General features: G+C 40.6%; 1 protein-coding gene across 14 annotated transcripts in view; it reads left to right on the top strand.

Moving 5' to 3' along the window:
* The window catches only part of MAP4 (microtubule associated protein 4), a 161,996-nt gene that overhangs the window by 2,423 nt on the left and 132,407 nt on the right, over positions 1-27,166 (top strand). The window contains exon 2 of one of the 14 annotated variants that reach the window (XM_042801953.1): positions 12,162-12,275. The exons of the other annotated variants lie outside the window; for them this stretch is intronic. The gene's annotated coding sequence lies outside the window, so the exon portion shown is untranslated. The remainder of the gene's footprint in view (positions 1-12,161; positions 12,276-27,166) is intronic. 14 annotated transcript variants of the gene reach the window in all.

Below are 27,166 nucleotides of genomic sequence, written 5' to 3'. Positions count from 1 at the left end.
GTTGGTAGTACGCTTATGCCAGCAGATACTCGTGGCAGATTTAATATCTGACTTTATCAGATAGTTTCTTAAAAGCTAATGACTCTGTCAGTCAGTTTATATGTTGCTGGCCAGTGATCCTTGGGCAGGCTCCGAGGAATGGTGAACACCGTGGCTCTGCTCTGGGAACTGCAGAACCTCACCCTTGCAGGATATCTGGAGATCTGTTTTAACAAGTTGCCTAATTTGTCTGTGGGAAACTTTGAAGGTTATGAGTAGTGTAGTGGTGTGGGTAAATGCATCACTTTAGCCCTTGCCCACTACTTTGTATGAGTTGGCTGTGGGCATCGTGGAGAGTGGAGCAAAGAGACCAGGAGGTGAATAATCACACGACAGGCTCCCATAAACTGTTGAAACCAACTTGGGCTTACTTTAGTACCTGTGTGTGCTGTGCCTTACAGTACCGGTAAGTGTCACTTAAAGATGGCAATACTAATTCTGAAGTACTTGGGTTTAGAGTACTCATTTGTTTCCCTTCCAGGGACACTAGACAGTTAAGTCTAGGTTTTAAATACCAAAGGATTGCTTAAACTGGCCTTTCTATCGTGATATTAAACACCCCCCCACACTTCCAACAACATAAGCACAAGACAGCCTGATCAACAGAAATACAATGAAAATAGAAGCAACTTGGTTTTTTGAAGGGGCAGTATGTAAGGCTGTGTGGAGGGTGGGACATGACTTATTTCCAGTCTTACGCTCGTTTTGTGAAGTCTGATGAATACTCGGTTTAAACAAATGAATTGCGTATTCCTTCTGGTGTTTGTAAAAGGGCTGACACAGCCTTAATTTTAGCGAATGGAGCTGTAATTATATTTGAGGTCCCAACCCCTGTAGTATTTTAGTGGTTAACTCTCTTCCCTAGAAATAAATGAGTCTGAGCCATTAAATCAGATTTGAATTCCTGCAGAGTTCGGGTCTAGTTTAGACCCATCACTGTTAGCACTGTTCTTGCTCTTGCGTACTGTTCTTAAGCTTACCTCCTGTTTGCTAAGCTATTGATATCTTCAGCTAATAACTCAGTACTTGAACTACATTTGTCTCTGTATGCAGCACTGATGTGCAGAGTTCCAAATTCTGATATATGCCAAATTTATGACTAAAGGAAACCACTGGTCAGACAGGGTATAAGTCTGTCAAGGTGAATTTGAGTTACTTGCAATTCAAATGAAAGCGATGGTTACTTAAAAGCCAAATAATGTTTAACCATACCTTGTTTTGGTCCAGAAAAATCCCAAATAATTTATTTTGCTAGTCCAGACATTGATTGGAAGATAAAATTCCAGTCTCCTCCTCTGAGAATGAAGAGTTCAAGGCACGTTACTCATCATGTTGTTGGCAGTCTGATTGTAGATGGCAAAATTATATTTTGTGTATGTGCTTCTGGAGTTTCAAAGACAGACTTGAAGAAGCTAATACTGCTCTGAAAGACAGATAGTTATTTCCTGTAGCTTCATGTTTACAGTTCCCGTCCCAACTAAAATAGATCAATCTCTTGCTTAGTGAAATGTCTGTGTATATGGTTTCCTCGTGTCTTAACAGTGCAATAGAACTGATTTTCTTTGTGCCTTTTTTTTTTTCTTCTCCCCTTGAAGGCAAATTAAATTATACTCAACCGTAGATCAGAGAAATGCAGGGGTCTGTGATTACAGCAGACAGTATGGTGGCAGAACAGCTTGATTCTTGAACCTGAGCCATCATCGCTGCCGTCATCTGCTCCAGAGAGCTCATCTCCCAGAAGAAAGGGTAGATGTACTGTGGATCGGGTGCTTGAGGAGGTGGCATAAAAGCTGGGTTGAACAAAGTACAGCCCATGTGAATCATGCCTGCAGGTAGGCTCACACCCCAGGCAAAACCTTGTTTCCCTTGCAGTGAATTTCTCCAGCCTCCTTCAACTCAGAAGCCAATTTCATGACTTAGTATTTTGCACATGTAAAAGAATTTCTTGTGGGAAGAAAAGGTCAGTGAAATCAGCTGCTGTAGATGTTATACAGATTTTTACCTTTGTAACAATAAGAATAAAATACTTCTGGCTCACACTGGTGCCCCATGTTGCTCTTGGGGAGGCTTCTTAATAAAGTTTTATGTTAGGAATTATTAAATATTAAAGTTACTTAAAATTATTGGGACTTCTAACCCCAAAGGATTATGGACAGACATTAGGGTGATGCTTAAGCTCTGGCACTCTTAAAAAATACATCGGGATAGTGGTAAGGGTTTGGCAGAACGAGGGGGGGATCTGTTTCTGAGCAAGGTTAGTCTTAGACTCCTCTGTGTAAGTTGTTAAAATTATGTGTGTTGTCATACAAGCCGATATTTTGTAAACGTTGGTATGCTTGAGAGCAGAATGCCTGCAGTTGTTGCTCTAGAAAACACAGAGATTCTGTGTTATTGGGAAGTGTGAGTCTGCTACTTAGATGAAAAATGGATGTCTATGTAAATGAGAGTATGTTCAAACTCCATAATACACATTCTTCACTTGAAATACCTGCTGGAAGGTGAGAGGGTGGTGGGTTATTTATTCTGTTGTTGTGCAAGTGTCCTCCCCTAGAAATAGTGAGGGAAGGGTCTGATTTCTTCCCTGCCTACCCAACCTCCTCACTATTGGAAAATACTATTTCTTGTTGCTCTTTGAATCCCTGCCTGGCCTCTTACAAACTTTCCTCAGAGAGCGGCAACTGCTGAGTTAGTACTTCCCCCAAGGACTAGCAAGATAGTAACTTTGAGATAAAGCTAGCAATGTCCCTGTGATTTGGACAAAAGGAGGGGAAAAAAAAAAAAAGTTGTAGTTGCATTATTCAGGCGGGTTTGTGTAATGCAATAGGCCCTGTATTAGCTTTCTTTTGCAAAGGTTAGATTTCCAGTCTCTTGGAGCGGTAACTTTTTATGTAAAGAGACTTTAGTGTAGACAAACACAGGTCTAGAGTCTTTGTACCCTCCCCTCAAAATGGTTGTGTTGTCATGGTGGAAGATTTGATATGTGGGTGGATATAGAGTAAAGTATTAGGTATATCCTTGCACGCTGGATGACGTGACACACGTGGTACAGCTGGAGATTAAAATGGGATGAGCAGTTCACTCACGCTGCATTCTGGCTATCAAGCTACTCGTGTAGCTGCAGGAAGGTTCTAGGAGAAGTATGCAGTTAATCACATCCATTAGCATGATTAAAATCCTGATTAGCCTGTGTCACTCACTCCCATTTTCCACCTACACTTTGTCCCTTTTATCCGGAGTATTTGCAAGTATGAGCATACGACAGACTGAGAACAATGCAGGCTTGAACCCAGGTGATGGTCAGTGGGCTTTTCGATGTATCAAATATTTCTGGGCTTGACATTGTTACGACAGGCAAGTTCTTCAATAAGCCGTACAGCTGCTGTCTGAACATAAAATCTTAAAAATCAGCCCTTCACAGATAGAGGATCCTCAGCAAGATTGTCAGGAATCCAGTTGAACATGAAGTAGGCTTGTCTTGCTAGTCAGTCGAGTGCTCGTAGCTTGCTCATGTTTCATCTCTAGTGCGTACTAGCGTTTTAATTTTAACACCCCCATCCACATTTGATGATGATCTCTTCATGTTGGTTGGCATGTTGGATCGGTGCTGTCCTTGCCTCTCATGGCGAGGGCTAAAATGGACTGGAGAGCGAGTCAGGTGGATGCAGTTCTGTGGGAAGATGAGCAGTTTCAGGCTGGAATTAAGGCTAAGGGAACTGCTTGCAGATAGGCTGGTTGGGTTTTGACAAGAAGTGAAAAAAGCCAAGAAGGAGGTAATTTTGTAAATTCCTTTGTGCAAAAGTTCTCCCTTTATAAAACTTTACTTGTTGGGGAGATACTGTAAATATTAAAGCTAGATCTTTTTGGAAAAGCCAGCTTCTCTCTGAGTATTAGGTCATAGGCTTCCAACACATTCCCTCCTGGGAGTGAGTCATTGTTCCTTTTGTAAAATTGCATTAGAGCTACATCATCCTGAAAAGCTGTTTTTCAGCTGAATTTAGGGTGTTGACACTCTCTTTAAACAAAGTAAAACTATGGGAGCATTTATCAGATGAATTTCAAAGTATGTTTACATACTCTTGAGTTAGGACTCCTGAAGTGCTAGAATATGAGATCAATTCATGCTTGTTAGTGAAAACCCTCTGGTGCTGGGGATGCTGCTCTCTGGGTGTGCTGGGTTTCGTCCCCCCACCCCCCATGGGGGTTTTGAACCCTCAGCTCTCAAATTGAGGGTTCTAGCAAATACGTACATGTAATTTAACTGTTTGTGAAATGCTTAAAATCCACTGAAAGGGGCAGAAAAACATGCATGTGCTTTTACTTGTTCTTATTTCCTTTTCTCCTCCCCCCATCACTTGTTTCTTGTGCTATCTGTGGTATGCCTAACTAGGTCTTTGCTGTAGATACTCTGGCAGTTTGTCCTTCTAGGAGTGTGATACTGAGAATTTGTTTCCATATTATGGCTGTGTTTTTTTTTCTATAACAAAACTAGCTTGAGGTTCCAGCCTTCTTCCATGTTCCACTTTTTATCATACTGTTATGCCAACATAACTCTGTGCTGTAAAATGGGTTGGTGATCAGGTGGGATTTCTGGAACTATTTTTAGGACCTGCATCAATTCTATTAAAGGGGAAGTAGAAACAAGTAGTTGAAGGGGATGTCAAGCATACATCAAACTAACTTTATATTAGGGAAAATGTGATGGAGGAACACTGTCAGTGGCATGACTGAATAAGAGCAGTGCAAAGCATTAGGGCTTGAAGGTGGAAAATCCAACCCCAACCATACATACCTTCGACTGGAACGGCTTAAGCTGCCAGGCGTGCCCGGGTATTAATGGAAATCTGAAAGTTGTGCTTTGGTGACAGTTTTCCTTTAATCCCCTCTGGAAAGTACCATGCATTTTCTGAGCGTCTAGCTATTAGTAGTTGAAATTTGGCTGGGTTTCAGGCACACTAAGAGGAAGAGGTGTGCTGTTTGGTAAAAGGCAACTTATCACAGGCTAGGCTAAAGGTCCACCTGGTCTAGTAGGTGCTCTTGACAGTGACTGCTTAGGAAGTTCTCACATGCTCTGTTCCCATGTGAATAAGTATGGCTTGATCTATGCTTGGGTAGTCCTGAGAAATTATTAACGATGTTAGAAATATGGAGGAAGACCCTGTTGCAAACAGCATCCTAGGAAAGGATTTTTAAGTGTAATTGTTAGCACTGTTCATAGCAGTTCTGAGTGCTTAATTCCTGCCTGTAACCTGACGATTGTGTACACTAAGATTCCCTTGCTGTTGGACTGAAATGGTGTTAACACCAAACGTGATTCTTGAGTTTGGAACTTCTTGTTGTAGTTGCTGATTGGCGTTTCCTCTCATCCATTTCCAGGCCTCCTCTTGTGTGTTTGTATTTTTATTTTTCTTGTGTGTGTGGTTTATTGTTTGTTTGTTTGTGTTTTATTGTTTTATTTTTTTTTTAAACCTGGAGTGTTCACTTCTCTCAGTCTTCTGACTCTGTAAAGGCTATTTCTCTATTGCCATTTTACTATGTGTAGTGCTCTTTTTAAAGATGCTCTTATGCTTATCTGCATTGGTTTTAAGGAACCTCAGAACATTTTTTTTGCTGTTCATAGATAACTAATTAATAGTAGTGAAAGTAATTGGAATCTTCAAAACTGTGGAAGAGCAAAGATAAAAATCCCTAAGTTAGCTCTATCAGAGGCTTTGAGTTAGGCTCTTGAGAGATGAGAGGCAGAGAATGAGACAATGAACTGAGTCACTGGCTCTTCCTTCCTTTTGACTTTTGTGGTGGGAGTGAATCACTTTTTGGTCATGAATCAAATCAATTAAGGGAAAGGGTTCTAGATATTAAGAGCTGTTCTAGATGTTAAGAGCTAGATTATTTGGACTTCTTACTTAGCAGGAGCTTTCTAAAATTATTTTAAAGTGATTTAGATATTCACTAGTAACTTCAATATATTGATGTTAGGAATCTAATAACAGTCATAACATCAAGTTATTGATGCACAGCTTCAGAAGTATTACTTTGATTGTAACTTCATATATGCTAATGTTTTGTTTTTATCCCTGAAAAGGCAGAGAGAAACCTCTGGAAAGAAAGGTGGGATGTAAAAGGAAGCCTTTAAAATGATCCTGAGATTCTTGAGGAAGTGTTTGGTTTGCAGATCAATTGGTACTTGTGATTTGAGTGCCTGTACGCCTGCAGAATGCAGCTCCTGAAGTGTAAGTTGGTTCCACCTATACCAACACAGCTGGACAAAATGATGGGACATAGTCATGGGACATAGACATAGGGTGTTTGCAAAACTAGTAATCATTGTTGAGGCTTAAACTTCACGTTTGGGATGTCATGGCGTAACGCTTGTCACCCAGTCTATGAATTGGGTGGTACTGCTGTGACACCACGATGATGGGAACTCTGTAGGATGCTGTGGGTGGCTCAAGCTATATTTTATGTAACTAATTTGCATTTACATATGAAACTGCAGTGTACGTAATTTGCAGTGTTACTTTTTTCCAGGATGCCTTTATGCTTAAAGCATATATATTATTTTTTCTTAGACTGTATTTTAACCTATTTAAGCATTTACAGCATGAGAATTAAAGGATATATCCATCTTGTGTTCAGAGTACTGGATTTTTTTTTTTTTTTTTAAAAAAACTGGTCTTTTAAGTAAAATGTACTGCTTTATTTTTTTTCTTATTAGGATTTGGGCAGAGCATGTAGGGTGATAGGATCAAGTGTCACATTGGGGATTACATAGTTATCCTGGAATGACCCTCTTAGTAGCGTGCATTGGTCTAATTGGTGAATAACTGACTGGATTTATAGGGATGTATATCTGCATTAGCACTGGTTTGATGGAACCCTAGCTGATTTACTTTTGGTCCAACATATTTTGAGCCTGGGAATTCAATTCTAAGGAGAGATCCTATAATTTGTCTCAAACTAGCATTTTCAGGCTTACATTTCCCCTTAAAAATAATTGTCGTTTTACTAGGAGTAATAGTTCTACATTTGAAGTAGCAGAGTGTTGTGTGGCATTGTCTGGTTGCTGAAAACCAAATTTGTCCAATGAGCTCTATGTTTATTTGAGACCTGTGGGTGTCAATGGTGTTTAAAAAAAGTTGGTCAAGTCTTCTTTTGTTGCATCAGTAGTTGTTGTCTTGTTCTTAAAACTAAGAACTGTTTAACTTATGTTATTCTACATTAATTTGATGTGTTGTGTTCCTTTGTTGGCAGCTTCTATGAGATTTTCTTGTCCTGTAATGAATATGAATTTGAAAGAGTTGGGGAAGCATCAAGAAACTCCTTGCAATTCCAAGCTTACTTGTCTCAAGCTGAGATTTTTAACTTGCCAAATTGCCTCTAATGGCTGGTATTGCTAAAAGACTTACCCTATGGGCACATCCTTCTGTACTCTAACTCTTCCAGGGTTCTCTGCATCCAGTACTGATTATTCCTAGATTTTCCATTTTAATCCAGTCTGCTGCTCCCAGTGCTGGTCGGCAGTTAACACATGCTCCTCTCTGCTGGCAGAATCTCCTACAATCGCGTTCAAGTAATGATGAATTAGTAAATGGTTGTGATTGACTAAACAAGAAGAGCTGAATTTGCCAGCTCACAGCAGATAGCCACATTGTACATTAAATTTCCTTACATGTTTGACAGAGGCCTTTAGTTCTAAAGCATTGATTTGTTTTTTTCCTTGATGGCCTGGAGCAGTGTTTGTGCTGCAGGTTCTATTTTGCCACCCTGCTACTGCTGTGCTCCTCTCTCCATTTCTCTTCTTCTTTGCATCGGTGGTGGCTAAAATCTCGTTTGACCTATGCTCCTGTTTTCCTCCCTTATTTGTTTCTTGTGTACCAAATCCTGTTTATAGGCCATCTGAATGTATTGAATGTATGGTGGTTTTCTTTTTTTGTTTCAAAGACCTTTAAACAAGGCTGTTTGAGGCTTGATTGGAGCACGTAATGTAATACAGTGCTCTTAAGAATCCTAACTCTGTCTGGCATCAGCTGATGCTGTGTCTTATTTAAACATACTGCAGACTTCTTGATGTTTTTCCCCTGGGGGACTGACTTCCTGTGATAAAATGAGATTCCCTTTTAAAGTAGAGGTCCATGGTTATATAATGAGAGTAGGAAATAGTCCAAAAGTGACACTGGGAGAATTTAAGTTATTTTGGTAACTGACTGTTAGACAGGAGAATAGAAAATATGCTTAGGAGTGTCCTAGTAACTTGAATTCTCTTTGGAAAGTGAGAGGAATACATTTAAGGAATTAAGTAAGGGAGTGACCAGGTCAGATGAGCAGAAGGGAGGTTACGTTAAGGACATAGTTGTACAGTTCGCATCTAGGATTCTTCTTAAAAGATTTAACTCTTTTCCAAATTACTTTTAATCTCCTCAATAAGCTGCTTTGTAGTTCTTAAGCATAATGCATCTTCAAGTTGGAACCTCTAAGAGCCATGCTGGTTTTTGTTTTTTTGATTTGAAGGTGTGAATATAGTTTATTTTTAAAATTGTATGTGTGGTTTTGTGTTCCCCGCCCCAGTAATGCCAGAGCAGGGAATTCCTTTCTTCCACCTGCACGTTCTGTTCCCTCTTACCAGTATGGCAATCTTGCAAAGATTTACGCAGTAGTCAAAACTGTTTTTTTTATGCTATTGGTAGGGCAATATTGAAATTCCAGAAGCAGATCTCCTTTACTCAGCAGGGGTTGTTAAGAGGCAGCAATACAAACTCCCAGGGAAGCCAACTGGATTCTGGCATTGGGTCACTAAACCTGCTCAGCCTTCGTAGTCTGCTCTTAGACAGAGGAGTTCAAGCTCAGTGCTGCATACACGCCACGCTCCGTACTGTCACCAGCCGTTCTTGAAAGTCTGATGTTTGTATGGATTTAAAATGGAGTATTGGTTGTGTATTTTTGTAAAAGGCTCTTCTAAAGAAATGTAAGATGTTAACTCCAGATATTCACATTTTGTTGTGTAATGAGATAATTCTCTATCCTCTTGCTCATTGTGTTTTTGATTTGTTTTCTCTTACGTTATTCTCATGTTTTGTACCTGAGTTTGTGTCTGTCCATGCCTCAAAGGAGGAATATGGGTGGGAGGGAAGGAATGAGACTACCATCAGTTTAGTTCCCAGTTCTGTTTGTTTCTTTCCTGCTTCCTCAAGTAACCTGTGCTGAAGTGTTGAGCTTTGAAATAATGCTGACACTGTAAAGTGTCATCTTCAGTAAAATCATTGGGGGAATCTACTTCTCTTGGGCCACGACTTTGGTCTGATTGCATATATGAAAAAGCAATGTTGTATTGTAGATAACACAGCTCCTGGGGGTATGCTCTGAGGTCAACGTATCTAGCTTTTTGGCAGAGCTCAAGTATCCTGGTAAGCTGCAGAACATGGAGTACTCCTGAATGGCGATATAATTTTGTATCTTTTTTTTTCCCTGTATAGAAGTGAAAAGGGAGATACTAATTTCGGTAGGTATAGTAAGTCTGTGTGTGAAATCCAGTTTGAGAATTACAGTTTTGAAAGCCTGAACTTGTAGGTGTTGGACAGCCATTCTGAAATCATTAGCTGAGACCATCCCTCTGTCTGTCTTCTAAAATCCTTTTCTTTGTCAGCTTTCTTCTAAAGAAATTGCATGTGAGGAGTGGGAGGAACAGATTGTCTGAGAGAAATGTTCTTGGCATAGCTGATGGGCGATGCTCACGAAAGCGATGCTCTCCGTTCTGTGCTGACAGGACCCGAGTGCCCACTGCCCGTCCCAGAGCTCCACTTCAGATGGCAGAGCTTGCCAAGACCAGATCCCCCGGGATCCCCTGGGATCCCACGCGTGAGGCGCTCTCCCACGGGACACGCAGGGTGTAGGAACGGCTGCCTTTCTGCCCGTTCCTTTCTGAAAGGACCCTCAGCTGCCTTTTGTCTGATACGCCTGTAGAAACATTGAAAATGCCCAAGACTGATCAAAATTAAACTGTTTTTCTTTCTTCAAGTCTGGGGTATATTTATTTTCTCTGGTATGTAATTTATCTGTAGCCTTATTTTTCAGCAGCCAAATATGCTGACTGTGCCTATTACATTTCCCAAATGAAATCCTCTGGCAAGCTTCACATCTTCTAATATAATTTTGAGGTGCTGATGTAATCAAATGGTTGAATGTGAACTGAACAGGAAATTATATGTTGCAAAACTTGCTCTTAAAGTCTGTATGGAATTAAAATGCATTTGTTCTTTTTATATATTTTACAGTAGGTATTTGTGGTATTCGGTAATTTCACTTTTGCTTATTTTTTTAATTGAAGAGATGTTAATTTATTGGATGCCTAAGGAGGGTAGGGGGAATCAAGACCGACAGTTACATATCGTTACCCTCATCAAAATTTTAGTGGGAGCTATTTTTTCAACTCTATTCTAGTAATTAAACATCATGCTGAATTTTGCAAACGTGAAGGGGGTAACACAATGAGTACATGAAAATAGTTAATCAGAATTGAAATGCATTAGAGCATCCTGATTGTACAACCATAAAGCAGTGCATTTTTCTAAGCAGTTGTAGTATTACTTAAACGAAGCTTAACAATTTATAAATTGAGGAATAAATTTTAAACACTGATTCGTAAACAATCCTCTGAAAGAGAAAAGTAAAATAGAGGTCATCTCTGATGTTGGATATCTTGTCTATCATATACAGATTACCTTGAGTAGTACTGTTCTCCATACTGAATTTTTAACCCATTCCTCTAGAGAAAGGTAACTTTAAGTGACTTGGAGGACCTACATTTTGTCCTTAAATTATTTTAATTTTCAAATTAAATCATGTTGGATCTAATTATTTATGAAATATAACCTTTGGATTAAGCTGAAAGATGTTACTGGGTTATTATAAGAAGTCAAACGACATTTCTCATTTTCCGATATCGGACTTTTTCAAAGTAATTTTCTCTCAGCAGTCCTGTTAATGCTTTGGATTCAAACCTAAACTTTTTTTGTGGGATGGGGGTAGAAAAAAAATGCTAGATCAGAGGAATAAATGGAATGTATTGGGGAGGGGGAATGAAAGCAAATAGTTTAGCGGGAACAGCACGTGAAGGATGGAAGTAGGGTGAAGTAAGTCACTATTAGTTATTTTGATTATTTTTTTTGGTAAGTCAGCAAGACAGTATTACTTTCTGCACTTTCAAATCATGAAAAAAAAAAAAATCAGAACATAAGAACTATTACAACAGGTCAGGCAAAAGGTTCATTTAAGTGGATCTGTGCAGTAGCACGCTTTCTGTTTTGTCCTTTATTCATCTCCTTTTCCCTGCTCAGGGGAGGGTTAATTGTGGGCTGGCTCCTCTTAACCAGCTGCACTGGAGCTTTAGGTGTTGATCGGCAGCTTTTGTGCTGCAGCCTGCCCGCGTGTGAATCCTGGGTGATTCTGTCTGGTGTTCACATGCACAATACGGCTTCTTCAGGGGCCTTTCAGCCCGGCTACCAGCGCTGGCCGACTGCAACAGAAAATGCCTTTTGTTCATAGAAGGCAAATAATCTGTAAACAGGCAAGTGCCGGTGTGTCGAGGAAATAACCAGCTCAAAAGTCTCAGTAGCTCCAAATGAAAAAAGATTATCTTTGGTTACTACTGTTACCTTTGTCCTCTCAGCGCAATTTATCACACTTGTAGCTCGCAGGTCACACTAATCGCTCTCATGTCCCTGCTTATCTCTTCTGAGCGTTTTTCTTTTAGTCTTCCAAAGTACAGGAGCCATAAGTTCTAGATGAAGTGCTTTGTATTATACTTCCAAGAAACATAAAGCCAAAAAGGGGGGTGTATACTGAGGGGACTGTCTTCATCGACTAAACAGGGAGGTGCACTGTATTTTTATGAAACTGACTCAAACCTTACAGTTTTTAATCTGGAGATGGCCTGTAAATTTTTTTCTTCACTAGTTTTTACTAACTGACTTTTTGTTAGTCTACTAATTTTTAAAAAATGATTATTTAAAAAAAAAAGTTTGTGTTCAAGATGCTCACCAGATCGATCTAATTAAAGGCAGTTTCTCTTGCTTTCACCTTTCTTTTGTGTAAACTCTAGGTTAATTGCGTGACTCATTCATTCTGTCTAGCTAAAGCTGAAAGGCTGCAGGGACGAATGAATTGCAGGCAGCAGATGCTTGGATGAAAGAAGAAACCAACCACATGGTGAAAATTTCTGAAGCATCTCTGTTTCCTTCTGAAAAGTGAGTTGAGAATAGACAGTCTCACTAGAGATCTGTGGAGTTGATAATTTCATAGCACATAATCAATGTTTCTTTTGATTCCTAAATACTCCATGACTTCTAGGTTTTGTCTTGATTTCTATGATCTAGCTATTAATAAATGCCACTGCATTTTGATTTGTTTCAGTTGTGTGCTATACAATGGAAAATCTGAATTCTGCATCTAGTTTTCTTTTGCATCTTGTGGCCAAGATGAGAATTTTTGTATGACTGGAATAAAATAATGGGGAGGCTGTGGAAGGAGGCTCAAAAACCAGTATGCTCAGTTGCAGCAGAGGGAGTAGGATGTTCAGGTGTCAGGAGCCATGGGTTCTGGCTTATGACTGTAGGATTATTTCTGTTTTTGTCCAGCAAGTCACTTGCATGAAACAAACAGGTGTTAAAACAGAAGTCAGGACCTAGAGTGCTTGGTTATGAGAGGGATAGACAGACACAGTCTTGCTGGTCTTTCAGGCTTTGTAACTCATGCATCCAGGCTTACCTTACGTCTAGAAGTTGAGCCCCTGCCATGAAGTGCCTGTGGCAAATGTTTGGTTGCTAATGTGCTTGCCAGAAGTGGGGCAGATGGCTTTGAGTGCTTTCAGACTGAGGAGGAAATAGAACCAGGTTCTCCAGCTCCCAAGGTGTGGAGCCCACTTCACTTAAAACGGGGACACTGTAGATGCTTTGGTAGTCTTTCAGCTGGATGCTGTTGGTGCATGTTTCACGTGCTTGAGTGTAGATGTGGGATCAGCTCCCTTGGAGGCCTATGTGAGGATGCTGGATTTCCATACCTAGAATATGCTGGATATTTGGCTTAATTGCCAGTGCCATCAGACAGGTACAACATCAGAACTTCAAACGCTGAATGAAGTTTTGTATGGAGGATGTGGCTGTCTAGAGCCTATCAGGCACCAGAACATGCTGTGTAATCTTTGTTGAACTGATGTCTCTCAAATCCTCTGAGCTGAACTTTAGGAGCCCAAGAACAGTATCTGGATTTTACTGAAAAAAGTGAATGGTACTATGGCCACTACTTCTCTCTCTTTTCCTTGCTCATTCTTGAGCAAGGGTGCCTTGTGCTGTAGCAACCTTTTCCTTCCATGCTGGTGTATTTGTATTCTTCTTCAGCTTGAGGCTGGGTTTAGAGTGTTCAGGGTATCTTCTTGTCTTTTTTAGAATAAATGCAAAGCATAACTGAAGTGATGTTGTAGAGTCTAAAAGTATTTCTGATTTCAAAAGCCAAGGAAAAAACCCACAAACAAACAAAAATCCCCTCCTGAACTCCTGATACTTGACAGAAGTCATCCCCTTATGATTCTAATAAGTTGGCTAAAAAATGTAAAAATGTCTTATAAGCATTCTAAATGTAAAATGGTAGAAATGGAGGGGAAAAAAGGGGGGAGATACTAAATATTTTCTGAATAATAAAGTGAACCTTTCTGTGAAACATCATCTTTACTAATTAATCATAAAATGAAGCTAACTTTCTGAAGTATAACAGCGTGTAACAAAAAGCTTTTTGATAAAGTTTACTGTTGGGAATGATCTCATCCTAGTGACCAACTGGTCACTGTGCAATGCTCGAACTATTTGCTGAAACAAAAGTATGCTGCATCGGCTGACCACTGAGTAAGCTGTTTGGTCGTGTTGGAGGGAGCGTTTGGATGCAGCCATGGCACAGCAGCAGGTAGGAGATGCTGTCTGTGGAGCTTATTATTTCAGTTCAGAAACAAGAGCTAATCTTTGAGGTAGGTTAAGCAAGAGCTGCTTCCTGTGAATTGAGTGTACTTCTTTTTCTGGCAATCACATTGATTTTAAGACTCGGTATGAAAGATTTATATTAAAAATGATGTAACAGTGATTCCTAGCTTCACAGTTTTAAGTTACTTATTTTAAAGCTTAGCACGGTGAATCAATAAGGCTTCTGTATTAAATTCACCCATCTGTATTTTGCACTGAACTTCTGTCTCGACAGAGAAAGAAATGGAGGCATCTCTGAAGCTGGTTAGAGCATTTAGCTAACACTCCCTTTAGATTGACTTTGTCACAGGCTTACATGACCAAAACACTCAGTGACTCCTGTAGCTATTGCGTAGTGATAGTCAGAATAAACCCTGATATGTTCACTGCTAAATATTGGCAATCGGTGTATTTGTGATCACGAATGCTGCTGTGATCACATCAGCTGCTGTGTCTGAAGTCCTCTTGCCTTTTGAAATGAAACCATTGAGAGAAGGACCCTTCTCCCCCTCTCCCCACATCCCATTACTGTGGGCATGGTCAGAGTTTAGGTATGGAAGCAATGGGATTTTATTTAGTAGTGCAAGCTACTAGAAGTGGTATGTGGTGAAATGCCATGTGCTTTCTACCTGTTTCCACTTGTTAAAATTATAAAATTGTTGCTTTAAAATACGCAGTTTATTGGAAAAACTTCCTGTAGTAAGAGCAAACCCCAGCTATTCAACTTAAGCGATTCTTGTGGGAGTTGACAGTTGTAACTGTCTCGCCTGATGAGATAGAATTCAGTAATGTGCCAGAAACAAAGTGAGTTTGGTTCATTCTAAATCAACTTTAAAAACTAGAAGTTGTAGTATTCATTGCTTTTGTTCTTTCAGTTTCCCACCCCTACATGATTATTTGTTGTGCTTGGATGCACTGAAAGCTGTATGCTGGTTCCAGTTTAAAATGCTGTATCTGTGTGGAGCGGGAGCCAAAAAGTTTGGAGTCTGCTGAAACTTGAATACAAGTATTTTATTTCTGTCAATGAAATGCTGAGTACTGTAAAAATAATGGAATTACATACGGGACAATGTATTATACTTGTCTTGCTTTTAGTTGGAATTTGTCTTAAAAATTACGGAAAAATTAATTAGTAATATTAGAGCCATAGCAGCTTCTAAGTCTGGAGGCGGCAGGAATGACTACATTTGACCTGGATGTTGTTGCCTTAGAAATCCCCAAACCCTGGGTGCCATAGAACAGAGCTGTGGATAGATGTTTTGTTTGGTTAGCAGCTGTCAGGTGGGTGGCACAGGCCAATTTCACCATATTCCCACCTCCCAGTTATATTTCATTAGTGGGGACCATGATATTTGGGAGTAGAGGCTGCAGGCGCGGGGTTGCTCTGCACATGTCGGCCTATTGAAACGGCAGGCAGTGAAACAGCTTTGTTGGATCTTCCTAGTGAGTTTAAAACGAATATTAATCCCCATCCCCTCAAATAAACCCCAAAACCAAAACGCAGACAAGTGCAGCTCAAAAGTAACTCGTACAAAAGCCAGCCCTGTGGGTGGGAGCTGCCTGCCTCGCTGCAGCTCTTGGTGTGGGCAGAGTGAGCGGGCACGTCCCTGCGCCTGACCGCGTCGGCGTAGTCCTGCTTTTATTTTGAGCTGGTTTAATGGCCAGTTGCAGCACTGAACTATTTTGTGGCTCAGCCAAGGATGCAAGTGAAACTGTGGATGGACATATGAACAGCTTTTTTATTTTTTTCTTTAATGAGTCTGAGCCGGAAAGTTTTAAGTTCAGACTAAAAGCAGGATGGTATAATTATTTTTTTTTTAATTGGTCTTTGCAGTAAGAACCTATGCATTAAACTGACAAGCTTTTCTGATTTGGTTAATGAGTTGAGTCGGCCTGAGCAGCAGCCATGAGCTGTCTCAGCACAGGGAGTGACGGGGATGTGCTCCTAGGGTCACCGCTCCTGGTTGCAGAGCAAACCGCAGCTCTTCTGGGACTGTCACCCCGAGTAACTTGTGTGCTGGAGCAAGCCCAGGTACTGGATTCAAGGCCCCTGTGTGGAGGAGAGAGGGAATTTGATTAGAAAGTTACTTCTGTTTTGGCACTGGAGCCGCTCTTCGGAGTGCTTTGCTGGTCAGCTGGGGCCTTGCTACGCTGGATAAATGACATGTTGAGTACGTGTGCGTGTTCTCCCTGCAGTGTGTAGGCTGCTTGTGCACCTTGTGGCTCTGCAGAACTTTGATTCCAGTAGCTGTGAGAAATAGAAATCAGATGGATTAAGTCTAGTGCTGGAAACTAGTTTTATTGGTACATCTGAAGCATTTTCACAAGGGATTTTTTTTTTTTTTTCATTCAGCCGTAGTGCAATATTTATTTTATTCATGTAGCTTTTGATTTCTGAAGACGTTATTTGAGATTCTGAAGGCAGTAAATCTGTGCACTAATTTACTTGATTGTGATGTAAAGTAATGCACATAGTACTGCTTTCAGTCTCGATGGGGAAACTGCTGCTGATCTGCTCTGAAGATGTAGCAAGGTATCGTTTTCCTTGATAAGCACAGAACAAGTATCTGAGAAAACAGTTCCACCAAGCTCCCTTTGTTTATGGTATCATTGTTGTGATAACAGGCAAACTAATACTGTTCTGTTGCCTTCACCGGAATAAAACAGGGTCTGTGGGGAAGGAATCTTGTAAGATGCCGAGTCTCTCACTACTTTTTTTTTTCCTGCAGTTGTTCTCCATCTCACTTTTTATTTACTGTGACTGAATAGCAATTTGCAAAAATGCAGCAAAATGAAAGTGCATGAGTCTCATCCTCCATACCTCTGTCTGGTTTTGCCGTGACCACAACTACTGATAGGTTTTCAAAAAATAAATGAAAAATAATGTTTAACAATGCGTTGCAGTGTCTTAGGGCAGGGTGGAGTGAATGTCAGATGAATGGTCTTATGCTGTGGTGCTCTGCAGCCGTCTTCTGCAGGGGTTTATTTAAGAGCCTCTCTGTGTCAAATACCCCACTATGTATATTGTGTCTCAGATCTCGAAACGATTTGTCATCTGTTCTAACACAGCTGTCTGCACCTTGTTGTTACCTGTCGTCACCTGATGTTGGGTACTAAGACTCCATCCCACTTTTTCACACTGAATTGGACAAATCTGGCTTTGGAGGCAGTTGCATAATGGAAAATTAGTAGTGATGTTCTGTTTCAGTTAATTGTTTTGTTTAGAAACTTTTTTCTTTGGAAACCTTAATTACTTTTCCACAGATGCAAATAAACATCTGAAAGATTTATCAGGCAATTTCAAGGCCACTCAATTTTGTCTTGAGTTTAAGGAGTGACACTGTGTTTTAAAAACCATAAAAGCCATAGTTCTGATGCAGAATATGTGAACATGTTCCAGCTCAAACCAAATGTTTAATTTACTTACAAACTGGCATTGAAGCTTATTCTGACTGCTTGTTTTTTTCAACCCACTTGTAAAAAAGGAAAATTTACCTTTGAAAGATTGACCATTTGCTTGTGTGTTGTTTTTTTTTTTTTTTTGTTGTTGTTGTTGTTTCCCTCCCCGCCCCAATCTGAGTCCCAAGTATGGCTCCTCTTGGGGAGAGACAAACATTTCCTTTATGGCAGGGCTTTTCCCTGCCCCCCCTCCCCAGCACCTTAAAGTGCTAAGATTTATGGAAAGCCCCAGAAGCTTGGGTAAGATGGGCTTCTCTATGCCTTGGAAATGTGATATGCAAGCTAAAAGGCAAAGAACTAAATGTTAATGATCTTAACTGTATCTGGCTACACTGTTCTGACCTTTGTCTCCCCTTCTTCCCTTTCACCAGGTATGAGTATCTCTTTCTGCTTACACCTTACAGAACAGCTCCGCTCTTAGTTGCTCTGATTTTAGCTGGAAGTCTTAAATGTTGGTGCTGTATGATAAATAGCGGGAGAATGTTGGTTTTCTTTGGTTCCCCTGCACCTTCTTAACCTGCTTTGATTGGAGATCTCTCAGCTGTCCTAACTCCTCTGCTCTGCCTAAGCTGAGGTGCCAGAGCTCGGCCAGGTCAGTTGGGTGTTGTGTGCTGTCCCCGCAGAGCGGAGGTGAAACGGTGTTTTGAGGCTTCTCCTGAATTGACCAGGAGAATGTGGGATGTTCCATAGGTGACTTCTTCACAGTTGGGGTCTTGAGGAGACTCCTGACAGTCTACATGTTATCAGGAATTCACCATTTTAGCAGTTTTTTGGTATTTCAGGGCACAGATGCTGCTTAATTGCTGTGAACCTGGTCTTTTCCATGTAAAGCTTTTGGGCAACAAGTCCCCTGAAAACTTCTGGATTACAGTCGTATTTCTGAATGGTCTTGCTTTTAATTGATTGTAACACTTTATATTGTGTCTGTAATGATTTTGAGTGTCATTAACTCTTGCTTTGGAGGATGCCCTCTAGTCTAGAAGCAAATATTTTGATACTAGGTAAAGTATATAGTCTCTGTGCTACTGAATAGCCATGACTCCTGGAAAGGCTTTTTAGCTTGAAGTAGCAGGGGGGAAAAACCCAACCCAACAACAAAAAATCCTGCCGGGGTTGTCTTACAGTGCTCATTACAGTTGAGTGGAGTATGTTTTCACATGCTACAGAACCACAGTGAGGATCTGTAACTCCTCACTGCGCAATCCAGACTCTGAAATAGCAAGATTTGAAATATTCAGCTGTCAAATGTAGCAGATCACTTAAGCCCTGAACAGTTTTAACTTTGTGCTCAGAAAGGTAATCTGTCTCTGCAGTTGCACTGTCACAGTATAAGCCTCGGTTCCTCTCAACTGGTCCCTTCCATTGCTGGCAGATCGGTGACAATTCTCTTGTAGATGTGCAAGGCAGGCAGTAGCTGGGTTAGTAGTAGCAGATTCCAGAAAAGCAGGTAGGGAAGCTCAGTGGTTTCTAGCACTGAAGTAGCAATGACCATGTGTCTGTACACAAAGATTAAATGCTTTTATTGCCTTCCTCCTTCTGATCCATAGTAAAGTTTTGTCTCTTGAGAATGCAGAGGGAAATTCATTGATGATGCAGAGACTCTAAACATGCTATCTTTGTGCAATGGAAAAATCAAGATTACTGTGTGGTTTTTGTTTGGTTGGGTGTTTTTTGTTGTTTTTTGTTTGTTTGTTTTTTTTTTTTTTTTTTTTTTTTAATGTATTCCTTGGTGTACTAGTTGCATTGCTTTCTGGCATCATTAAAAAAAAAAAGAAAAAGTTGTGTTCCCTCTGTCTTCTAAGAGCTGATGATGCATCTTCTGTATGATCACAGGCTAAATAACAGTCCTGAAATTTCTAGGAAAATGTAAAAACAAAATCAGGTTCTGTTGTGTTTGTAATCTGTAACTACTGAATTTTGGCATGGGCTAAACTTAAGTGTCGGAGATAAGGAGAATTATCATTTCCATCTACCTTTTTAAATGCAGGAGTTCTTGCACAGGGAGGAAACGCTGTTTTCCTTCTTTCATCTGTTCTAAGAAATAGCATGTGTGTGTCTTGCCCTTGGGATGCTTTTGTTCACCTGTGACTAATGAGGAGTGTTAGGTGTTTCTAATAAGGTCTTATCTGGCTGTTCTGACACCAGTCCTGCTGTTCGTAGCCTTTAGAGCTGTTCTGCTCAACTTCATCTCCAGTTTCTGTAACAGAGACACAAGGCACTGGAAACCAACCTGTGAAGCTCGTGTGTGCAAAGGTAATAGATACTGGGTGAAGGAAGATAGAATTTCCCATAAAGCCGCATCTGTCTTCAGTAGCAGATTCCACAAAAAGCAAGGAGAAGAGCACATTGATTTCTTGCAGTTATGTAACAGTGTTATATGTGTGGTTTGTTTTATTTATTCCCCTGGTTCCCCCACCTTTACTCCTTCTGCTCCTTGCTGCCATTTTGCCCCTTGAGAAAGCAGAGAAATCTCGTTTGATGCCCTTTTATATATAGGCAAGGGACGAGCATCTCTGTCTCTTGAAAGTGTTGCTGCCTGTTATATCTGAAAGTGAGCTGAGGACAGTAAATAGAATATAGAGCTATGATGGAAGCTCTGTCCTCTTTGTTATGGAAATGTGTGGTCTGAACTCAGAACTGCTCAACAGAATTGTGTCTACAAAGAGCAACTAGTTCATAAAATATATCACTGTAAACAAAGGAGATACTGAATTTGTTATTGAATAGATTCTTAGTCCTGCTCATCCTCTGAAATGATGGTGTGACTGATTTTTAAGGGTGAGGTTAATGCTTAGTTCAGTTCCTCTTAAGTGTTCCCAAATGTTTTAAATATTTCACTTAAAATACACGTGTTATTGAACCTGTCAAACTGATTTGCTGGGATACTGGTGTTTATTTAGAGCACATCTGGGCATGAGAATTTGGTCTATATAAATGACCATTTGTATGGAGATATCTTACGTGTGTGTGTGGTTGTTTTTTTTTAACTAAATAACATGTACTTTCAGATCTTTAACCCAGGGTGCTGGTCAGGCTGCCAGCCTGTATTCTGTTTAATTTTGGTACTTGATGTTACACTTCCCCGGCCCCTTTCCTCCTCCAGGGCATTCCGTGTAAAATATACTATCATAAATAAGTTTCCAAATGGAAAATCCAAGGATTGATTAATTCCTAAGTCTCTGTGTCTTAAAGGTACTTCTAGGTAAAGACTGGGGCCGTTGCAAGCCAGGGTGAAGCAGCACAGGTCAATAGTACTGCTGTGTTTGAGTCTTCAAGTCCCTGTAAAAGAACCAAGTAAAACTTGATTTAAAGAGCACCCCCTGTTCTCTCTGCGGATCCTTAAAGTAAAAACTGCAGTGGCTTGGTAGGTGCTTTTTTAAGATGCGCTGAGTGCTTAAGTGCTCCCTGAAGTCAATTAACAGTATTCCTGAAAATAATTCGTTTTCAGGAATACTGCTATGACCTGTCCCCTGCCCACATCGCCGCCGTCCCCCCGTACCAGCGGTGTAATCCTTTCCACACTGCGCTCGCTCCTGGAGCGGCAGTGATAGCAGAGGGGGACTGTGGCCTCTGCAGGGGACTTGCGTGTAAGTGGGGAGATACTAATGGGCAACTCTGGCACGTAAATTATGGAAGCTGGCAGATGTCAACCTTGAAAATGTAAGTAGATTTAAGTCTCATGAATTTTCATGCCTTCTTACAATAGTAAAATGCCAGAGATGGTTCAGAATTCTCCTCCAATAGTTGTTTTGCTTTAAAGCTGTTGCTGTGGTAACGTGTCATTGCTGAGGCAGTCTTCAAGGTCCCAAAGAAATGGGAAATCCAAACTTCTCTTGTTTGCCCACGCTAGTACTTTAGCTGACACTGCAGGCAACATTCTTTAATCTGGTCTAATTTTGTAAAATTGCTGTTGGCGCCTGCAACTTCCTCCTTTGTTTTCCTTTTCCAAAGTCAAGGAAAGACAACATTTTGTGGTCCAAATGAGATTATGGTGTTCTCCATTCCGGGGTGCACCAGCAGCTGGGTATATTTGATGTACATTCCTGTCGTATTTTTAAATGTGCATAGCATCACCAACTACTCTGTTGACGCTTTGATCTGCATAGTGAGTTTGTCATCTGTGAAAGCAGAAAGGAAGCAAACAGCTCTGTTCTTGAACCATCTCAAGACTTGCTAGATCAGGGTGTGGGAAAGCAGCAGTGTTCTCTCCATTGCTGCTATTCCAAAGGGTGGATGAAATGGTTCAGAGAAGGATGCTTTTTGTTTTACATGTTGAACAGCCTATTACAACTTGGCTACTGATGAACCTATCTCAGGTTTGTCTGCTGGCCGTGGGGACTCAGTGCCTTTTATGACTTACAACTAGAAGTCTTATGCTTCTTCCTTATCCTTCTTCACCTGTGTCTGGAAACAGTGGCTGGCTGCCTCCAGGGAGCAAAAATGCAGCGTTAACTATGGCCAGAATAGGATTGAGCTCAAAGAAGTTCCTTTGCGAAGTGAGAGCAAGAGTTTCCACAGTTGAGAAATATAGGCAATGGAGCAACATACATCACTGTATAGAGAATGAGAGCACAAGGGTCTAGGCAGCCAGTCAGCTCAGCAGTATTTCTGGTTAAAGAGGTGGCTGTCGTAGGTGAAAACTTACGATCATCTCACACTTCCAGCTCTGCGTTAAACAACCTTTTAAAAAGTATATGAATTGAATCAGTGTGAGTGAAGAGGGAGCTGAGGTGGGAATAGCCCTCTATTTTTAGGGGAAGTTGTTGTGGATGGATGGCTTACACTGGAAAGGGGTAAAGGAAAACTACAGAAGAGAATGTGTGGAGAAATGCTGGTTGTTCATGCTGACCTCCTAGTGATAACCTGTGAAAAACAGATCTTCCAGGCATTCAGTTTGGATAAAAAAAACAATCTAGAGCATAGAGTCTTTATCAAAGACTTTTTAAAGGCTAGCAAAAATTAGTTTTTTAAAAAGCCATTGAGAGATAAAACCTTGCAAACAAGCCTGTTTCTTATAGTAGTGGGCTGGGGAGACTTTCTCGGTGGTGGCAGATGAGGATGAGCTGGACTACTGGAGTTTCCAGAAAGCTGGGCTGATGTGAATATCAAAACAACTTACTAAGTCAAAACTTCTGGTGTCTCCGGCTATACCTGTGCTGGTGAATTACAGGATGCTTGGTGACTTCTGTTAGTGCTGGAATACAGTGTCTGTGCTGTTTGTTTTCAGAATATTTCCTGTTGCAATCTTTGGCCTAGGGCAAAAGCACTCTCCGGGACACTGATGGATGCAGTTCAAGAGCTAGCATGGACCAGGACCACTCTCCAGAGCCATTTGCATGTAGCCACCCTGGTTTAGAGAGAAAGACTTTACAAGTGCGAGTGCAGCCTATTTCCAGGCACATTTAAGTCAACTGTGACGTTGAACTTCCTAGGGGGGAGGTAGCCTTCGTGTTCCTTTCTTGATTACAGGCAGCACAATCCGTTGAGCAGCCTTTCATTAGAGGACAAGTGAAATTTGAATAATGAAAGCTTTTTTCTCTTTGTCCTCATCAAGTGATCATTAGCTTTCAGCCCTGGCTGAGGCAAAATGGCCACTGGAGGAGCAAGAACTCAGGTTCTTACTGCTGCTTTTTCTAACGTGCATGCAACTGAATCTTTATGAATCTCAGTAACATGTCAGATCATTTAAAATGCCTATCCCTGGTCTATACTGTCCAAAAAGATGGCAGGTTGTTAGATAACGCCGTCTAAGTGAGGACGTGGGCATGTGCTTTGACAAATAAAACATACGACATGGTGGGTCTGTATTGATTCGATACAACAGTAGGAAGAATTCCTGAATTCTTAATACCTTTATTTTTAGATATAATTTGGCTAGGCTAAAGGCTTACTGTTCAGTGAATTGTTCCAAAAATAAATATTTCAGAAGAGGATTAAACTTGAATGCGAAAGACAGTTTTTCTTATGCATTGGTGTTCATGGAAGGAACTGGTCAGAAATCTATTCTATCTATTCTCCTTAAATTTGCATGCTCTGAATCCAAATTAGAACTACTTTCACCAAAACTACTCATCCACACAGGAAGCTAGAGGTGCTGTTGGGAATGCAACTGTGATAGCTAATTTTAGCTAATTTAGTCCTGTTAGCAGCAGAGTTGTTCTACTGTGAAAAGAGATACTTTGGTCTTGCTTAAATCAGTTTATTTTTTTCTTGAGCTTCTACTGAAAAGGGATGTGTGTGTTTGTTTCTCACCAAGGCCATTTTTTGCCTTGGTTTTTGTGGTATGTTTTTTTTTTTTTTCTTTTTGTGGATCTGGATGTTTATATGTTAAGATTTTTTTCTGTTTAGACACATCTGAAAGATCTACAGAAAGATTCAAAGATGACTTCTGTCAAAGTATTTAATCTCAGCCTTCTCTGGGTGTTTTCAGCCTCTTGTCATGTGTACGCTGTCTTCTCATGCAGCTGCCTACTTGTTCCTACCCTCCCCACACTCTTTGGTTGTACATGGACTAACTAAAGGCTGCTGACTGCTGGAGCTTACCTCTTAATTAGCATTTCTTGCATTGTCCATTCTTTTGGGATCATTCTGGAAGGTCCTTGGTTGGTCTTTGACACTGGTGATTTGGTAATCTCTGAGTCACTCTTCCAAATTTCCAGAATCATTGCATGTTGTTGTTTTATTCAAATTGCTCTTGACATATGAAAATCTGTTGTACTATGAAAACAGCTACGCTTGTGCAGCTGCTTATTTACTGTCTGACTGGATGAACCTCACTGGTTCTTAACTTTGTCAACCTGAATTGCTGCAGAAGACTTTTTTAAAGCCTGTCCCCTGTAATAAGGATTAAATGTCGATATTGCCGAAGAATATCTGCTTGCTTTACAGCTGCAGACCTTTATTCTTCTGCGTGTGACCTGCAATTGGGAAGTATGATCTCTTACTACTTGTAGAAAGAGCTGCGTGACTACTGTGAAAGTCTAACTTGTTAGTGAATGTTTCCCCAGAAGTTTACTCATTCTTAGAGTTCGGTGGAACTATATCTTGTATTTCAAAGACTCTTTATTAGCCTACTTTCAGCACCTTCCTTCTCTCTTTTGGGAGAAGCTCTACTCAAAAGCCTAGAATTGAATCTAAAAAGCAGTCTTTTCCAAGTACTGTCAGCTTTATCTGAGATGCCTCATGCAAGTGTGGGAACAGGAATTTGATGCTTAACAAAAATTCATTAAGTATTTGGGAATGGTACCCACAAAGGAAAAAGTCCATCGTATATTCTTGAATAAACTTTCGGTTTAAGGTCTTGGTGAGTTCAGGTACAGGCAAGGAGACAACATAGGGGCTTGTGGCTGTAATGGCAGTTTTCCTTGTGTCAAGTTGTTGTAGTTAATTTGCCGCTAGCATTATCCTTCTAGGAAAGGACTGGGATAAAAATCTGAGATGCCTTAATCTCCGGGTTTCATGGCCGCCATGTGTATATATAGCTCAGGGTTTACAAGACTTTGTGTTCAAACCTATGGTATTCGACAACGTGATACTGCTTTGCATGTGGAATGCTGTAGCTGCAATGTGTGCTGCCCCTCTTAGCTTTTCATATCAAGTGATCTTCATGTACTGTGCATATTTAGGATGGGGAGCTATTTAAAGGAAGCTGTTTATCTAGAGATTTGGAAACAAAGTATGAAGGGTGAGACACAACAGGAAACTAAAGGATGGAGTGACTTTCTCCCCTGGGGTATGGGGAACAGTCTTAGGAATTTAGGGATGAGAAAACAGAAAGTATTACTTGTTTAGAGACATTGAGGGAGCCTGTAAGGGCATCTGATATGAGGAATGGCACATTCTTTCTGTTATAAACTTAATTGCGCTGAAGTACATTCCATTTAGCTAGGGTAAGAGTAATAATCCTGAATGCAACTGGAGGTTTGTTCTATCTCTCTCTTTGGCAGTAGAGCAACATAAACGCAGCTTGAGACAAGTGTTGTTCATGCAAGAAGTACTAAATTATTGGAACTAGAGACTGTCTAATCATGATAATTTTGTGAGGTGGATGTAGGAGAATCACTTCCTTGCTTCTGTCTTGCATCCTTTTTGGGTGGCTTACCAAGGTAAGTTGTAGGCTCTTCTCATGGGCCAAGGAAAGGTGGTAGTTTGCTCCATCCTCAAAAGGGCTGCCACTGGAAACTGGCAGAAACAAGTAGCTGCTACTGAAAGTGGGAAGAACCTTCAAAATTATGAAAAGCAGGAATGAATTGTTAATGTTTATCCTGAAATATGTATATACTTTTGGGACTCCTCAGAATAACTATTGTATTATAGATGGGGTGGATTTGGTGAAATCTCAGGTGAGAAAGAAACAGAAGGTGAGAGACTGGGTAGTAAGCAGAAAGTAGTGTAGTGTATTAATGGGATGCAGGAGGTTCAGTTGGGGGGAAAAGTAAACCTGTGTGGAAAACTGGGTGAAGTTGGAGAAGCCATTGAAATGTTCAGTAATAAAAGTGCAAGGAGCTTGGGAACCAGAAGAGCTGAGGAACAAGAACTACTGGTGCAGGACGTGAAACTGGATATTATAGGGATAGCAAACATGATGGGACAGTATGCATACCAGGCATTACCTGTTTTCTGATAGTGTAGGCAAGATAAAAAAAATGAAGAGCGGGTGTGGTGTGAGATGTAAATGAAATAGTAGACTGCTTTTCCTCTGTTGGGTTGCTTTTCAGTGTCACTTGCATAAAAAATTGTCTTGGGGAGAAATAAAGTTGCAAACTTGGAATCAGGGTTGCAATGTATAGACAGATACCTCTTAACATTAAAATAGTTCTAGGAAATAGTTCTCCAAACTGGAAGACAATTATGGCTAATAATGGAACACATGAGTCAGTATTTGCTGGCCAGGTGATAGATGGCTTATTTTTTCACCCCCCCCGGCTGTTTACCACCACTTCTGTAAGTGGTTGGAATCTTCCTCAATTTATTATGTGAGGGGACAACGTGAAGTGTATCTTAGCCCACTGTGAGACCTAGCACATTAAAACTCTTTGGAGTCAGCCTGCAATTCTAGCAGATCTGTCAATTTGGGGTAAGAAAGACAGAATATTTAGCATTTCTGCTTGTCAGTTGAGAACACCCCATACTTAAGGAAAAAAATCAATCCTTTCAACTGCAGGTAGTTATGACCACCTCGGTAGTATAGGAATTCTCTCCTGCAGAGTTTATTTAAAGAGCAACTAGAGATGCAGGTTTTCTTGCCCAGACCAAGAAACTGTGGTAGATTCTACTTCACTGTTATTGGAACCATGGTTGATACAGTGCTACCCAATTTGAGATGGAGTAGCAATGCCCAGCACTGAAAAAGGAGCTAATGCTTCTCATTTTCTTTATTGTTCTGCCACAAAAGATAGGGCTGCGGGGTTTTTATTTCTTTTTTCCTTAACAAGTCAAAGTTTTTAGTGTTTTCAGTGCAGAGAGATTGGAATATCAAAGTGTGAGAGTGTAATAACCTGGTGGATCACAGCAGCAGATGTGGGATGCACTTTAATGGAGCGGACTGTCGGGCTGGGCATTTAGTGCTTGATGCCTTTGGATGTGATCTGGGTGTTCATCAGTTGGAAGTAGCTGGGGAGAAGTTACCCTGATGCCCCAATTTATCACAGGGTGGCTAAACTGCAAATAAT

The sequence above is a fragment of the Tyto alba genome, unplaced genomic scaffold, assembly GCF_018691265.1.
Source record: "Tyto alba isolate M040663 unplaced genomic scaffold, T.alba_DEE_v4.0 Super-Scaffold_38, whole genome shotgun sequence".
Classification (NCBI taxonomy): Eukaryota; Metazoa; Chordata; class Aves; order Strigiformes; family Tytonidae; genus Tyto; species Tyto alba.
The sequence above is the reverse complement of the archived record's forward strand: the minus strand, read 5'-3'. Positions and strand labels throughout refer to the sequence as shown.